Source organism: Lepisma saccharinum, chromosome 1 (genome assembly GCF_977018435.1).
Source record: "Lepisma saccharinum chromosome 1, izLepSacc3.1, whole genome shotgun sequence".
NCBI lineage: Eukaryota > Metazoa > Arthropoda > Insecta > Zygentoma > Lepismatidae > Lepisma > Lepisma saccharinum.
The window spans coordinates 179,580,741-179,588,011 of record NC_139229.1 but is presented as its reverse complement, the minus strand read 5'-3'; positions in this window follow the sequence as shown (position 1 = coordinate 179,588,011).

Sequence of the window (7,271 nt, the reverse complement as noted above, 5' to 3'; positions counted from 1 at the left end):
TTGACGTTGCTCGTTCGTCAAACGTGATGCAGAAGGTTCAAACGGAGGCGCCGTCGCTCTGGAATTACTGGGTTCAGAGGCGTTACGTGAAGAGTCACGGGAATGGTCTTCTGGATCAGATCTGGAACGACGCGGCACACGTGCGTAGTTGTTCCTGCCATCCCTTCTAGGAGGATTACGTCGTCTGTTGTAATTGGAATATCCATTCCTCTGGTTCTGCATAACTTGTCTGACTCTGGGTTGTTGGTTTCCAATTCTATTTTGTCTGGGAGCATTTCCCTGGCCTGCACCTTCCCTATTCCACACAGGCTTCCAACTGTCCTGCTCTTCAAGCACCTCGAACCTTTTCAGAAAGTCGGCTAGCTGCCGTACAGTTTGAGGAGAATTAGCTAGACTCAGACTGCGAGCTCTATATGGAAGCTGGGAGATGATTAAATTCACAATCTCAGGTTCTATGTAATGGGCAGACAGATTGTGGTAGGCTGAGTAAATAGACCAGGCATATTCCTCCATGCTCATACCGGACTGCTTTAAGTATCGGCGAGATCTCACTGCTGTCAGCTGCCTCTCTTTGGCCTCTTCTGAAGCATATTGTTTGCGAAAACGACGGCAGAAATCAGAATAGGACTTGAACTCTAACTGGTTTGCTCGAAACCAATGCTCAGCCTGGCCCTTGAAAAGCCGAGGAATAATTTCCAATCGGTATTCGTATGGAATCTGCATTAAATCAAAATTGATATTAAGTTCTTTTAAGTATTGCTCAGCATTCTGGGCTTCCAGGTCTCCCTTGAACTTCGACAAGGAATTAAGGTCTGCCATCCTTGGAGTTCCAGTCATTGCTGATCGCTGAGTTGTTGGCGGCGACTCATCTGGCACGCTCCTTGAATTTCCATGCCTTCGTGTTCGCTTCCTGATTTTTGCTTGATACTGAGAGTCAGAGCTGGTGCTGGAAGAGGAGGAACTGCGATCTTTCTTCCTTTCTAGACGTTTCCTCTTTGTCCTTTCTTCATAAAGACTGTGCCGGGCTCTGCGAGATTCACGCTCTCTGTAACCTCTGTCATCGCCCGAAAGACTAAAGGTAGGTGGAACAGCAGACGCCACTTCATTAGCTCTTGAATCAGCAGTAACTCGTGGGCGACAGACTTGTTTGTCTTCTCTAGTTCTCTCTCCACCGGCTCTGTCCATCGCTTCATTTAGTTCTATGTTCATGGTTGGCAACGCTGCACTCTCAGCAACTGCAGACGGATGACCAGCTGTTCGAGATCCAGTTTCTGTTTCCGTTTGGCGGGAAACGTGCATGGTCTCTAACTGATTCGTAAGTTGTTCTACTTGAGTTTTTATTTCCTCAACGTCCTTGCTTCTTTGAGACACAATTACTGAAATCTGACTAATATTTTCTTGGACCTCAGCCCGGAACTGTATTTTGTCAGCCTCGGCCTCGGCCAATATCTGTTCCATCGTCAGCTGTTTTTCAATAATCTTATTGCACTCCTCAGTGAATCTCGAATTAATATCCTCTACATCGATGCGAACACTTTCCGTGGCTTTATTAACATCGGCTGCCAAGCTACGCCGGAACTCATCAAAGTCCATCTCTCTAGCCTGCCGAATTTCTTCAGAGAATCGGGCCCTAGTACTCTCGTTCTCAGACTTTAGTTGTTGTATTTCACAGGCCATCTCGCCTATTTCAGCTCTTAAAGCTTTCATAGATTCATCGTGCTGCTTACCGATATCATCCTTTAGCAACGCACATTCTCTGAGGATATCTTCCTTCAATATGTCAGATTGTCTACAGATATCAGCCTTCAGTGTTTCAGACTGCAGATATCAGCTTTCAGTGCTTCAGACTGTTTACACATATCAGCCTGCAATGTTTCAGACTGTTTGCAGATATCAGCTTTCAGTGCTTCAGACTGTTTACACATATCAGCCTGCAATGTTTCAGACTGTTTGCAGATATCAGCTTTCAAGCTGGTAATGGAATCAGCTTGCTGTTTAATATCAGCCTGCAGTGTTTCAGACTGTTTGCAGATATCAGCTTTCAGTGCTTCAGACTGTTTGCTAATATCAGCCTGTAATGTTTTCATACTTTCAACTTGCTGCTTGCTAATTCCTTCAATCATGGTTTTTAAAGCTTCAAACATATTTAATGGATCAGATGTAATAGTTGTAGACAATGATTCACATTCTTTACAAACGAAATCGGTAGCTTCGTGGCTTTCAGATCGAACATCTAAGCCACAACATTCATAATGTAGAAGCTTTGTACATTTCTTGCACACAAATGTGGTTTTATCTTTATCAATGCTCCGACAACAATCGGGAACATTAAGCTCTGAATTTGAAGCAAGATTTTTATTTGCGCTACGCAAATGTTTTCTTTCCATTTCGAACGAAGTAGTTCTGTGCTTTTCTACAAATATAAAAGTTTAGTGCTCTTGCACAATGAATCTCAACTTTAAACAATTGTCTTGCCCTTGTACACTACAAAATCGAGCCAACACGTTGAGCTGCCACTTGATACGTTCTACTGCACAATTACTTCACGCGTCGTATTATTTTACTATTAATATTAACTTAATAATACTCAGCGGTGAACGATGAGACTCGGTGAAGTACACAGACTCCTCTCAGGTACAGGGATAGTGTTAGGCAAAGACAATATTCACAGCAAAGAGAAATAAAACCACATTACTGCCGTATGTATAAACTGAAAAGTTTTATTCTTTATTTATTGCAATTATAATGCAACTATACTTGAGACGAAGGCGAGGATTTCGCTTTGTCGATGAATTGACTCAATTAAAACGCATAAAACTCAATGCGTGGCTATCGGCAAGCCTATGATCACATAGACCTAGCTTGCGCCCCGAACTACCACACCAAGAGATATGCAATGATAACTGAGCCAATATTTGCTTTTTAGCCTTTTATTTCCAAATTAATCTTTAGGCTAACTTTATTATTTGACGTAGAATGGTTGCAGTATTGTGCATATCATCAATGCATGGCTATCGGCGTACCTATGTTCACATAGGCCTAGCTTGCGCCCCGAACTACCATACCAAGATGTATGCACAACACCGAGGAGTTCTTTTTAAGTTTAAAAGCTTCGTCGATCCGTGGCGAAAAAGTGTGATGATTCTTACGCGACATCCTCGCTTTTATACTATTTTCGAGAACACAGATTAAAGTACAGATGAATCATTCACTATCTACAAAAGGATACTATCAACAAAACTGACATCTATACATCTTTAGAAATACAAATTCGTATAGTGCACTCTTGCAAACAAAGATACATTAAATTACCTATAATGTAGCATAAAATACAATAAACGATAAACAAAAGATATATATTACAAACAAGGTGCATTATTACATATAATAACAAAGAAATTACGCTTTCTTTTACAAAAATAAATACATTAGTGACATATCTTCTACTGGTGACGTCACATAAAAATGTGGATCATATCAGTGTAATGGAAGTAAATGGAGTTTTCGCTGCAACGTCAGGTTCTTTTACATGAAGCATTTCTATGAATGTGATAATTACTATGATATATGGTAGTGGTTGCGAATATATTAACGAACATTCTAGAGTCGACCATGCCCTGTTATTACTTTCATTAATAATATGGGACAAAATATATGCTTGAAATGCTCTTTGTAACTAAATTTTTGTGTATGAATTAGGTTCGTTATTATCATCATAATTTGTTTTAAAGATATACACACTCAAGCATTTGTACTTTTGGTCTCTTTTTTTTCTGCTTTAAACTAATTGTGATGATGATGATTGCATGAAACGACAAGGGGAAACCCACAAAACTTCCTTCGTGCCATCGACATTAGTGTAAAGAAACTTTCAGACCACTGGGACAAGCGACACTTGATGTTCACACTGATGTGACTAGCGACACACACACACACACACTTCCAGACTGTAAAATAGCATTCATTGCGCATGAGGGTCCAAACAGCAAACGACACATTCATATGACGTATTCACGTGCTACTTGGATCTGAAAGCTCCTTAAAGGAAGGGTGCTCAGACCGAAGTGACGTGCCATGCCACAGGGGGAGTTCCCAACTAAGTGACAAGCGACATGGTCCTTCAGTCTGTTAGCAAGTGTTTGCTGCTAATTATGTGAACAGCAGATCTAGGCAACACGATAAGCCACACGTGTCGCTCATACTGGGTCCTTTTCCCCAATAGCTTGCAACGTGTTGAACGATTTGTTGTTTGCGCATGCGCGATGCAATGAGTGTCTAGCTTTAGGGAAATTGCGCACCAAAGCGACACACGACACTTATCATTTGAGGATTTCACCAACAGAACGCTAACCTGTGCTGCCCGTCATTCCGCTATGATGTGAAATGTTGCTCTTGATTGGTTCGTTTCCAACTGACATGTGTCGCTTCGGTATGAAAGTTGCCTTGGACAGAAGGACCCATGTTGCTTTGCTGTGAAATCCCCATATCATTTGTCTCTTGTCGTTTTGATCTAAAATCTCCTTAAGGAAAGAGCTTGTGTCCCTACGGTTCGATTGATTGATTACCAACAGCTTGCTTCCAAGCGACATTTGTGGTTTGTCGCCTTGGCATGAAATATCTCTCAGGACACTATTTATATTCTAACGACATACAAAAATAAACCTACTACACAATACAATACCTGACGTCCGGAATCACATTTGCGATGTTTCTTCTTATGTTACGCATGCTATTTAATTAATTTATTTTATTTTGCTTTTCTTTCCAAATTAATGCCATTTCGTGACTGCAAATCACTCCACAAACATAACTGTTTCCATCAATTCACGTACCACCTTTCAAGACAAACAAATCTAGACAATATATTCCAAAACCTAACTAAGCCACATTACTTCATAAGAAAATTAGCAGCTATGCTGATCGCACTGCCATCTATGTTGTCATCATCTCGGGAACCAGTTTCTTGGGTAGTTTTCCACATTACCTTATTCAAGGTGCTGTACTTGTGCTAAGTCCATAAGAAATGGGAGATATGTAATTTCTAGGAACACACAAGTCATTGCATTTAAATCTGGAACTTGCACCACACATTGCATGCAACCATGTCATTCTACGGTATTGTAATGGACTTGGATTAATGGGAGATAAAGGTGCAGATAATTTTCCCCATCCAGTATTTCTAATGTAATGTTTTAATTTACCCTGGTCTTTGGGGGGAAGGAGATAAGTAAGCCTTTTGGGGGCCCTCAGTCACTGACACAGTAGAGGGTTTGTATATGAGTATGTAAAAAATAAACATAGTTACTCAGGGTTACAGAAACAATTTAGGGTATGTGGGGGTAGGGCCCACATATTTTCGATGTAGGACATCTTGGAGGTGATGTGATCAGCACCAAGCTCCAGCTGCCTTTACCTGCCTACCGGGTACCATTTGATTTGAGGCTGGGTGGGTCCTGTAACTGCTTTATGCAGGAACAAAGCTGGAGAAATTCTGACCTTAGATCACCACCCTAGGTCTCCCGCGTGGCAGTCAAGACTAGAATCAAATCAGGCTAGAATTTAACTTGAAATGCAGTAGTTAAGGTTTCTTCAATCTATCTTTAATCAGGAAAAAGTTATGACTGCATGATTGTAACAAATGTATCATTTTCCAAGTGTGAAAAAACAGTGTCATATATATATATAGATATATAATGGATAAAAGCAAGGAGGGCCAAAAGGGCTAAGTAAAAATCAAAGAAGGTAAAAGGAAACACTCACCGGACAGTAGAAAAATTCAAAATTTTCGCTAACTTTCTAGCATCATCGGTGTGAGGAGAAAGAGACGGAACCGGAAGTTGGGGCCCTGCAGAGTTGCCAGGTCCCCATCGAAGAAGCAGCGGTGCGTAGAACGAAAAAAACACTGTTTCGTCACCAGGCTCCTCGTAAACTGTGAGTGTGTAGGATGAGTTGGGAGGGAGGGTGGGAGGGATGGGATAGCTTGGGAGGGACGGTGGGTGAGGGATGGGCATTACTGGGTGGCCTTGTTCAGGCCAGGTGGAGTGGTTGCACTCATGGCCGATATATAGGCCCTCTCCCATCTTTTGCGAACAGAGGTGTTGGCTGGTTGGGGTAGGAGACGGATGATCGCTACCCGGAAGCAGTCGTTGAAAGTGATGTTGTGGTGGTTGGTGTGGACGGCGACAGTGAAGTCCAGGTTGTGGGTGGAGGAGCGGTGGTTATTGATGCGGAGGTTGAGGGCCGTTGATGTTTCCCCCAGGTAAAAATCACCACAGATGTTGCAGGTGAGGATGTAGATAAGGTTTGAGGCATGGCAGGTCCCTTTGGGATGGAGGGTAAATTCGCAAGTGGCCGTATGCACCTGGAGGGTGTGAGAGGTAATGAGGATGGGGCAGGTCTTGCACCTGGGGTGGTTGCATTTATGGGCAGGGGATGTTGGATGTGTGGTGAAGGAGTGTTGTGGACCAGGATGTTTTGGAGGTTGGGGGGACGTTTGAAAACTACTCTGGGTTTGTTGGGAAATATGTTTTTGGTTTCAGGATCACTGTGGAGAATGGGGAGAAGAGTGTGCAGTGTGTGCCTGATTTTGTTGAGGTGAGGATGATATTGGGTGATGAGTGCAGGTGGGTTGGTGGCAGCAGGTTTCTTGGTGGTAGTGGTGTGTGAGGCAGCTCGCGATGCGATATTTGCTTGGTGACCAGGATGGAGGGATATCTACGGTTGACCAGGGCCTGGTGTAGGCGGAGGTTATAATTCTGGCGGGAGGTGGGTGAAGTGTTCAGGCGCTGTCCCCTGAGGGCGAGAGAGAATGGAATGGCTTTTTTGGTGTGGAACGGGTGGGAGCTGGAGAAGTGTAGGTATTGCATGTGGTTGGTGGGTTTTATGTGGATGGAGGTAGTCAGGTGTCCTCCATCGATGTGCACGTCCACATCCAGGAAGGTGATCTGGTTGGGGGAGTGCGTCCAGGTGAATTTTAGGGAACGGAAGTGGTTAAGTTGGTCCAGGAAAGCTGACAAGGATGGTTCTCCATGTGTCCAGAGCATGAAGATGTCAATGAAGTGGAGCCAGGGGAGGGGTTGGGTAGCCAAAAACTCTTGCTCAAGTTTGCAAACCACTTCATGGGCCATGAACGGAACCGGTTCAGTTTCTTTCTCCTGACACCGATGATGCTACGAAGTTAGCAAAAATTTTGAATTTTTCTACTGTCCGGTGAGTGTTTCCTTTTACCTTCTTTGATTTTTATATATATATAATCACAAACTTTGCCAAAA